This window comes from Benincasa hispida, chromosome 5 (genome assembly GCF_027475165.1).
Source record: "Benincasa hispida cultivar pf3 chromosome 5, pf3_genome.v1.1, whole genome shotgun sequence".
In the NCBI taxonomy this organism is placed as follows: domain Eukaryota; kingdom Viridiplantae; phylum Streptophyta; class Magnoliopsida; order Cucurbitales; family Cucurbitaceae; genus Benincasa; species Benincasa hispida.
In genome coordinates this window covers 10514874-10525060 of record NC_143482.1, presented here as the reverse complement: position 1 = coordinate 10525060, position 10187 = coordinate 10514874, and the positions used below count along the sequence as shown (strand labels likewise).

General features: G+C 32.7%; 1 long non-coding RNA gene across 4 annotated transcripts; it reads right to left on the bottom strand.

Moving 5' to 3' along the window:
- Positions 1–2741: 2741 nt before the first annotated feature.
- On the bottom strand, positions 2742–9826 carry LOC150035894 (uncharacterized). 4 transcript variants are annotated; one of them, XR_016529812.1, is made up of 6 exons: positions 9713–9826; positions 6749–7017; positions 6129–6683; positions 5300–5994; positions 4973–5225; positions 2742–4539 (listed from the first exon to the last, which is right to left on the bottom strand). It is a non-coding gene; the product is annotated as an uncharacterized LOC150035894 (long non-coding RNA). The 4 variants fall into 4 exon arrangements; XR_016529811.1 differs by having other exon boundaries at positions 2742–5225; XR_016529813.1 differs by having other exon boundaries at positions 2742–5218.
- Positions 9827–10187: the final 361 nt, after the last annotated feature.

Genomic DNA, 10187 nt, shown 5'->3' with positions numbered 1-10187 from the left:
TGATAAAAATGATTTAAACAATTTTAAAAATCACTCCCAAATATATCTTAAAAATATGGAAAAAAATATAATGAGTCTTTTTTGTTGAGTTTCATGACAAATGGGATTCAAATCAATGGAGCACAAGACAACTTTGTTATTATTTTTTTTATAATCAATAATATATATAAAGTTAAAATATTATTATGGTCCTTTTGAGACTTGTTCAATTTTAGTTTTTAATGTTCGATTTTAGTCTTTGTACTTTCAATCAATCATAAATTTAGCCCTTTAAAAAAAAAACTTTTTAATCATCTATTAGAGTTTTTAATATAAATTTTGGAAACAAATTCAAATATTGTATTTTATTATATAAAAATTATTAGGTTAAAATATCATTTTAGTCCTAGTTTGTTCAATTTTAGTTCCTGTAATTTGAAATGTTTTAATTTTATTTCATATACTTTCAACAAATCTTTAATTTAGTCTTTCAAAGTTAATTTTTATTGAAATTGGTTAAATAATAATAATACAATATGTGAATATGTTTACGATGGTAATAGATAATATCATGATTGGCCATGAGTATAGTCAGTATATTAAAAACAATAAATGGGGAAGAGATAGTGTGACTGCAGTGAAACGGGATGTAAGTAAAGCTTATAATAAGGTCGAATGATCTTTTTTATTAGCCATTGTGTCTTGAATGGGATTTGATCCGAAGGCGATTCCACCTATTATTGGTTGCATCTCCACGACTAGATTTGTTGTCATCATTAATGGAGAAGAGAAGGGATGCATTATCCCAAGCAGTGGTCTCTGACAAGGGGACCCTGTATTACCCTATCTGTTTTTGCTTCTTGTTGAGGGTTTTTCTTCTATATTGAAAGCTCATTACCCTTTGGGATACCTCCAAGTATTGTCTCTTAACCCTTCTTGCCCTTTTATTTCTCATCTTCTTTTTCCGGACGACAGTTTAATTTTTTTGCAGAGCTACTGAGAAAGATTGCTCCCTTAAAAAATATATTATCAAGAAGTTTGAACATGTGTCTAGGGCCAACATTAACTTTTAAAAATCTGCAATGTTGTTTTCTTTGAATGTGAATCTTGATCATGACATGTTCCTAAGTAGTATTCTAGGAGTCCCTATACTAGAATACCTAGGTAATTACTCGAGTTTGTCTTTTTTTTTTCCTTGCAACAAAAGCAAGAACTTTAGATGTTGGGTTTTGTGTCATAAACTCGTGATTTGTAAATGTATAACAAATTATTGATAATTAATAAAATTATTTATCATTTTATTATGTTGCATAACTCAATCCAATAAACAAAATCCAAGGTTATTTTCATGAGGCTTGAACGTTATGTAGTTGATATATAATAGATTTCATTCAAGTAATAATCTAAAGGGTCTATAGTAGATGGATAAGGTTGGGTGCTTTATCCTAGTACCACTATGGATACGACTCACTTTGTAAAGGTTACAAACAATGTAATCCAAATCGTTCATATGGAGACATGTGAGTGGCGGTATCCTATACAATGACTTTGTATAAGGTTGGACTATAAAATAATTAATCTCTCTTTATCACATCGTTAACTGGAGAGATTTAATATTTCACAGGATGATTATATGTAACTTGATCTCAATCCTGAGTGAGTTATGAACTCCTGCCTGTGAGGGCTTGTCCTTTGATTTGTATGGATAAGAGTGGCCTGAGCTACCGACTCAATAAGTCTATATCATCTTGGGGACTTGACCAAGTGAGGAGCTAGGAACATAACTTCACCAGATAAAATTTACTCTTTCCCGATTAAGGTAAGTAGATGAATAGTTCTAGTGTTGACTCTAGGACTTGAGCAATGGGCCCCACCTTCTCACTAGCTCAAGAGAGACTTAGTTTATGATTGGACTACTGGTACTTAAGGATATAGAGGTAATTATAGGGATAAAATAGACATTTGACCCAGTTGTAATTACGAAGAACTCGTGAATGATCTACTTATATGAAATGGTTATAGTCATGGTTGCAACATGTTCTACAATGCATAAGAGTGCAACTATGGATCTGTAGTGGTTTGTCATTGTCATGCGCAAGTGTACGCGTTGAAGAAATAAAATCCCAATGAGCTGGGTATCGTCCTCAGAGAATTAGATATTTAAATTAACTAGCTATCAAACAATCTTTTTTACTTTATCTAGGGAACCAAAATGAGATGGGGTTGAAAACATATAATTAAAGAAGCAAATAGAGGTTCAACTAGGGAATCACTTGGCTAAGATGTCCTAGGGTTTTGACCTCATTCAACATTGTTATGGAATCTAAATATTTTATTTCCATTAAACTAGCACATTAATTTAGGCCTATAAGATCTATAATCCGGGTTTTTTCTCTTCCAAGCTCCACCATTTCTTATGTCTAAAAGTCAATTTTATTTACATATAATTGAATTTAACAAACATAGCATTAAGTCTTTTCATTATTGACCTCTAACATCTTCATATCATTCTTATGCATATTCAAATGTTAGTTTATCATGCTAGATTCGGTTTAAAAATCTCTTTTCTAAGAAAATTAATAAACCCTAAATCAATCAAATGATGATCAAGCATTCAATTGGTTAAGCGCAAACATGATAAAAAGCAAATGCAATTTATTAATCAAAATAACTAAGAACCATCCATAAACAATATTGAAATCAATCTAACCCTAGAACAGTGAAATAACTCAACCACTCATGTTCGAAATATAAACCCTAAACATGTTGTACAGAGAATAAAACAAAGAAAGTAAAAAGGAAGGAATTAACCGTTGGTCAATCTGTTGCTATAAAAGAATCAACGTCTCCTTCTTGATCCAACTTCACTCAATTCTTTGATTAGTCTCTGAAAATCACTCTGAACGAAAGCCTCTCGACCTCTATGAAAAACCCCAAGTGATCTCAAGTCAGACCCTCTCCTCAATTGGCAAAGAACAATATTTATAAAATAACTGTAGCACAACTGTGCTTGTGAGTAGCCTAACAAAGCTATGCTAGCGATGCACGTGAAAATTTTTAGAGCACTGCAGTGCTCTGAGGTAGCGCCGTGGTATTTCCCTGTTTTGCAGCTATTGACTTGCATCGTAAGGGACAGTGTCGCTATGCTACACGTTACGCTGCCTTATTTTTGATACTTTATAAGTTCTTCCACTTTTCTCCTTGCCCTAGGTCAAAGTTCTGACCTTCCTTGGGAGTATTTTGGTCATTTTATCCTTGAAATTTCTTGTTTCAATCCAATTGCTTGATTTCCTACAATTAAATATAAAAACATCAAAGGTCACGGATTAAACATAAAGCTAGCTAAATTCTAAGCCTAAACACACTTTTGGAATGCATTTTACCACCCCAAACTTAAAACTTTGCTAGTCCCGAGAAAAGAAAGAACAAGGCTATAGGGAAAATTCGAGTAAGCATGTCAGTAACTCAAAAACCTCATCATTCAAAATAAGCATATTAGATCCATTAGCAGAAACAGTTCAAGCACATTTTTTGTTAAAGAAATTTTAAAGCCAAATCAAATCATCCCTCACGCGTGTGCGTGCAAGTCTTTTTATTTAGGTCTTAATAATTTGTTATGATTTTAAATGAACATTTTTAGTTTTCCCCCATTCTGGTTCAGCGACAAATGTCAAAATTTTCTTTATCATTCATGTAGCAAAAAGATCACTAAATTGACATTTTTTTCTAGACAAAAGAAGAACTTCTCATGACACAGTACCTTCGTTTTGGCTTGCCTACATGGATTTCATGAATGACATCCAACTACAAGCAATGTCTCAATCAAAATGTCTAAGCTTACTTACTTCCTAAGCATGTATAAAAGGAAGTAGTAATCTTCTTCAAAAACTATTTTCTTTTGATTTTTTCTTTCAACATACTTTTCTTTTCCATTCAGTAACAAAACTACAAAATACATATATAATTTTATAACTCATTTCAGAACCTTTCGTGGTGACAACCTAATTAATTCAAGTAAACTCATGCTTCACCATTAGAAATTTAAACAAACATGGCTACATGCTCAAATATGCAAGGGAATCAAAGAGGGACTTAAATATAGCTTAAGGCAAGACTATGCTACCCTTTTTCTAAAGCAAATCATCTAACATGCAATTTAAAATAACTCACAAGCAATCATAGTTATCAACATACTTATAAAATTTCTCACACTAAAAGCGCATAAAATCATATTTATACTAAATAAAAAAAAATTACTCAAATTCCAACTACTCAACCTCTTAACTTCATTAACATGCATGATTCATATATTTCAAATTAGCGTGCATAGCAGGATTAAACCACATAAAGACACAGAAGAACGCAAGACTTTCCCCACCCCAAACTTAGAATGCAAAATAAAAGAACTAAAGTACAGAAGGAGTGAACGGTACTCGCCTGGAAAATGTGGTGGACCATGCATACCAGGCATGCGAACAAGAATTCTGTGTAAAAAGGGATCACGTACAAATTGAAACACTCGAGACACAAAAGAAAGGACTTGGCATAGTGTCTATCTACCTAATAAATAAAAAAACAATTAAAAAGCTTGAGTTGCCTCCCAAGAAGCACTAATTTGTCTATTAGCTAGACGAAGCTCACTAATTAAGCAGGATCTCAAGGTGTTTCACTACTCCATGCATTGAACCATCTGGAAACAAAAAATTCTACCCACACTGGCACTCACACAAATAATTAACAGTATTTAAATTACCAGTAATCCCATCATGTTTATTTTTCAACAAAACATCCTCATGACTATTTTTAACATATATAAAATTAGTTTTCACAGCTTAATTTTCTTATGAACAGAATTATTAAAAGAAGCTTTCCAAGGAGAATCAGGAGAGATATAAATAATATTATGTGCATCATGATCTTCAATATTTTCTACCCTAAAACACTAACTTACCTCGTCATGGGGTTTTAGGGACCTGTAAATATTGAATGATACCTTCTCATTGTTAACCTTCAAGGTCAACTTTTTGTCCTACACGTCAATATGGGCTCTAGCCATAGCTAGGAATGGTCTCCCCAAGATGATTGGTATTTCGGCATCCTCCTCCATATCGAGCACCACGAAGTCTACAGGAAAAATGAACTTTTCAACCTTGACCAACACGTCCTCCACAACACCAGGGATCGGTCAGCCAACTGTAGTGATATAGTGATCGGCTGCACCTCTCCAAGACCAAGTGTCCTGTACACTACAAAGGCATGAGTTTAATTGAAGCACCAAAAGCACATAATGCACGTTTAATCTCTAAACTACCAATTTTACCAGGAATAGTAAAAATCCCCAAATTTTGAAGTTTTTGGGTAGTTTCTTTTGCAATATTGTACTGCACTCCTCTGTCAGGCTCAAAGTTTCGTACTTCTCGAACTTCTTCTTCTTGATAGCACACCCTTCATAAATTTAACATAGTTAGCCATTTGTTCAAGAGTCTCAGTAAAAGGAATATTGATGTGCAATTTCTTAAAAATTTCTAAAAATTTTGAAAATTCAGTTTCCAAGTTTTTCTTTTTTAATCTTTGAGGGTAAGGAATATTAGAATGAATAACAAGGGTACGATCATAATACTTCCCTGAACTAGTCATTGTGGATACATCCTTCTCTTTCTCCTCAAACTTTTCTTCTTCTTTCTCTTTTTTAGCTATCTCTTTCTCGACATCAATTTTCTCAATCTCATCTTCAATAATTGGGTTCACCAAAGACTTGCCACTCCGAAGAGTCACCATCTTGCACTAGTCCTGTTGCTTACCTTTGAAGTTGCCAGATGACTCCCCTTTCTACATAACATTAAGAGTTGTGGCCATCTGCCCAATTTGAGTCTTAATGTACTGGATAGCCTTCCCATGACGATTTGTTGTGCTTTCTAGCTTAATCATTATGTTCCTCGACTCCTTAATAAATTCACCCAACATATCCTCTATATTAGGCTTTCCTTCACCATGTTGGCCAAATCCTAGAGGAACCTGCAAAATATTCCCTACGTTAGCATAAGAAAAATTTTCATGACAACGCAAACTTGGGTTATAATGAGTGAAAATTTTTTGGGAATGTTGAGCTTGATGTTCTTGTTGCCCTTGATACGGTGCATATAATTCACCTATTGCACGTAAGAGTATCCATCATTAGGTATGCACTGGCTGCCACTATCGATGCAATCAATCGTTGGTTACCTGAAACAACAAGTTTATTTAAAGTGTTAGTCAACGTAGTCATTTGAGCCCTTAGTATAGTTACCTTATCAAACTCATTTAATCCAGCCACTTTAATAGAATCATGCTCAGATGGCCAATTATAACTAGTTGTGACCATATCCTCCAACAGTGATTGAACAGCTTCAGTAGTCTTAGCAAAAATGGATCCATTTGCTGCAGCATGTAAGATGGATTTTGTTATACTAGACAATCCATTTTAAAACACTGGATTTGAAGCTAGTTAGGATATCCATGCTGGGGACACTTTCACAATAACTCTTTATAACGCTCCATAACTCAAACAACTGCTCATCCTCTCTCTATTTGAATGTTCCAATTTCCCTCCTTAATCTGCTCGTCTTTGATGGTGAAAAGAATTTGTTAAGAAAAGCTTGCGCCAATTCATCCCAAGTGGTGATGTTTTTCGACGTAAGAGATTCAAGCCAGTCCTTGACCTTATCCTGCAAAAGAAAACGAAAAATAAATGCAAGTAAATAACATTAGGAGTAACCCCATTTATTTTTACCGTGTTGCAAATCTTCAAAAAGAAGCGTATATGCCTATGGGGGTCCTCAAATGGAGTCCCTCGGAGTGCACAATCTCGCATCTGAATAAGTCCTGGCTTCAACTTAAAATTATTGACATCAAGAGGTGCATGTTTACTCCCAAGCTAGATTGCAGAAACAACTGGTTGAAAGTAGTCTTGAATCGTTCTGGGTACCGGTTGCACAACCATGGAATCAAACACGGGTCTTAAATTTCTCCTTAAGTTTCGTTTGAAAGTTCGTTCTATCTCTGGATCAACAAGAAAAAGTTCAAACCGACGATTATGTTGCATGCACTATAAAAATAAAAAAAAAATAAAAAAAAAAAAAAAAGAAAAAGAAAAATTAGCAATAAAAAAATAAAAATAAAAATAAAATACATCCTAAATTAAAATCAATCTTATCGCCTTAATATTAGTCAAATAAAATAAGACTAACTCCCCAAAAACGACACCAAAAACTTGACACATGCAAGTGTGCGCGTCGAAGTAATAAAATCCAATGAACTAGGTATCATCCCCAGGGAATTAGATATTTAAATTAACTAGCTACCAGGCAATATTTTTTACTTTATTTAGGGAACCAAAATGAGATAGGGTTGAAAACATAAAATTAAAAAAAAAAAAAAAACAAATAAAGGTTTAACTAGGGAATTACTTGGCTAAGATGTCCTAGGCTATTTAATCTCATTCAACATTGTTATGGAATCTAAATATTTTCTTTCAATTAAACCAATGCATTAATTTAGGCTTATAAGATCAATAATCCGAGTTTTCTCTTCCAAGCTCCATCATTTCTTATGTCTAAAAGTCAATTTTATTTCCACACAATTGAAAAACTAGCATTACATCTCTTCATTATTGATCTCTAACATCTTCCATCATTCTCATGCATATTCAAAAGTCCGTTTATCATGCTAGATTTGATCTAAAAATCTCTTTCCCAAGAAAATTAATAAACCCTAAATCAATCAATGGTGATCAAGCATTCAATTGGTTAAGCGCAAACATAAATGTCAATGCAATTTATTAATCGAAATAACTAAGAATCATCCATAAATAATTTAAAAATCGATCTAATCCTAGAACAACGAAATAGCTTAACCACTCATGTTCAGAATATAAACCTTAAACATGTTGAACAGAGAATAAAACAAAGAAAGTAAAGAGGAAGGAATTAGTTGTTGGTCAATTTGTTGTTGTAAAAGCATCAACCTCTCCTTCTTGATCCAACTTCACTCAATTCTTTGCTTAGGCTTTGAAAATCACTTTGAACGACAGTTTTTCAACCTCTGTGGAAAATCCTAAGTGATCCCAAGTCGGACCCCCCTTCTCAATCGATAAAGAACAAACTTTTGGAATGCGTTTTAGTCCCATGGTTAATGAATATTGATTAATTTAATTAAAGAGTTTAATTAATTAATCTTAGATCATTGAAACTTATAATCTGTAGGTCAATTAGATTCCCTGCTAGCTCACAACATGTTAACAAGAACCATAGTTTGAAAGAATAATTTGAAATTTTCAAATTAGCTTAAGGAAATATATATTAATTGTATATGACATAATTATTATAAAGTATAATATATATCAATACATTATAATATATAGCTCACTATAAATATAATTTACAATTAAAACTATATATTTTGGGAGAATGAATGTATTTGAATGAGATTGAAATATAAAATTAATATAAATATGATTTATATTAAAACTATAGGTTAAAAGTTAATATGAATGAGGTTCATATTAAAACTATAGGTTACGAGAGAAATGTACATTTGAATATGAATCAAATATTTAATTAAATATTATATATTTAATTGTTTATTATTTAATCTAATTTAGTAATAACCACTCCCATGAATAAAAAGAAGTGACGACTGGTGGAGAGGGAGTTACACCTCCCTCTCATGTCAAAACTATTCCTCTTGCATTTGCAGGAAGTTAGTTTTTTTCACACTCACAGGAAAAAATTCACTTATTTGCTTTTCCTCTCAAGAATAATTCAGAGAAGCGTTCTCTGGAAAATTCCCTCAATGCTCTCTTTATCTCCCTTTCAATAGCACTCGCACAATTGAGGTTCCTTGCCAGAGATATAGCAGGAAGATCTTTCGGAGGCGTCACTGCGTGGAAGAAGATTTTGCAATAGGATCAATTCATCAGGAGAAGATTTGAAGATAGTCTTCAAAGATAACTCTACTTAAATTTATGCTTATACTATAGTTTTATACAACATGTTCTGTATGTTATTTTTAATTATGTGTTATTTCATCTTCTAAACTAAAAAACAAAAGCGATAAACTGCTTCCGCTGTGGTATTCAATCCCTTTATTAGATTCATTGTGGAAAGAATATGGAAGGCCCTCTAAGGATGGAAAAGAGCGTTATTCTCAACTGGAAGCAAAGAGGTACTAATCAAGAGTTTTGGTCAAGCTATCCCAACCTATGGGATGCATATTTTCAAACTCCCTAAACAGCTTTGTGAGGTAATTACCAGAAACTTTTTTAGATTTTGGTAGGGTTTGAAAACTTGAAAAAAGAAAAATCCATCGGGTGAAATGAGCTAATCTTTCCCTTCCTAAAGCAATGGGGGTCTAAATTTTAAAGATTTTATGAGATTTAATCCGAATTTTGTGGCAAAACAAGTTTGGAGATTACTCTATTGTCTTGGTTCTTTGGTGGCCAGAGTGTTAAAGAGTTTGTATTTTGATAATTGTTGTATCTTGGATGCTAATATGGACAAAATACTTCTTCTCTCTGGAAAATCCTGAAGGATCCAATTAAGGGTCTTTGAGCGGAAGAGATGGATTGTCCCAATTCTTAAAATTTCACATAATATAATTTTACAGAAGACATAAACAAAAATATGCATTCATCCCAGAAAATTATAGCATGCACAAAACAATTAAAAGATAATTAAAATAGGGTTTGATCCCTTACCTTTGAAGAAACCAATCTTCAAATGAATCCCTCGATCTGAAGAACACCACCACAACGGTATTCTCTGGGTGAGAGTTCAGGAGGGTGTGGGGTTCTGGCTATTTTGGATTTATGAGAGGGATAGAGATTTCATGACGGTATTCTCTGTATTTTTCTTTTTGGTTTTATGCAAGAAGAAAAAGCCAAAAACTGATTCCTCACTTACATGATGTGGAGAGAAAAGAGGGGAGAGAGAATTACAACTCCCTCTCAAAAAAGAATTTTTAAAAAAAATAAATTAATTTAATAAAATAAATAAATTAATTTAATAGTTATTTTGACATATATTCATATGATAACTACCTTATCATATAATATATATTAAACTATATGTTATATCAAATATAACCTATAGTTTTAATATTGTATCATATACAATATAACCTATAGTTTCATTTCTCTCACAAATGGTTTTTTTTAATGTAAATCACATTTA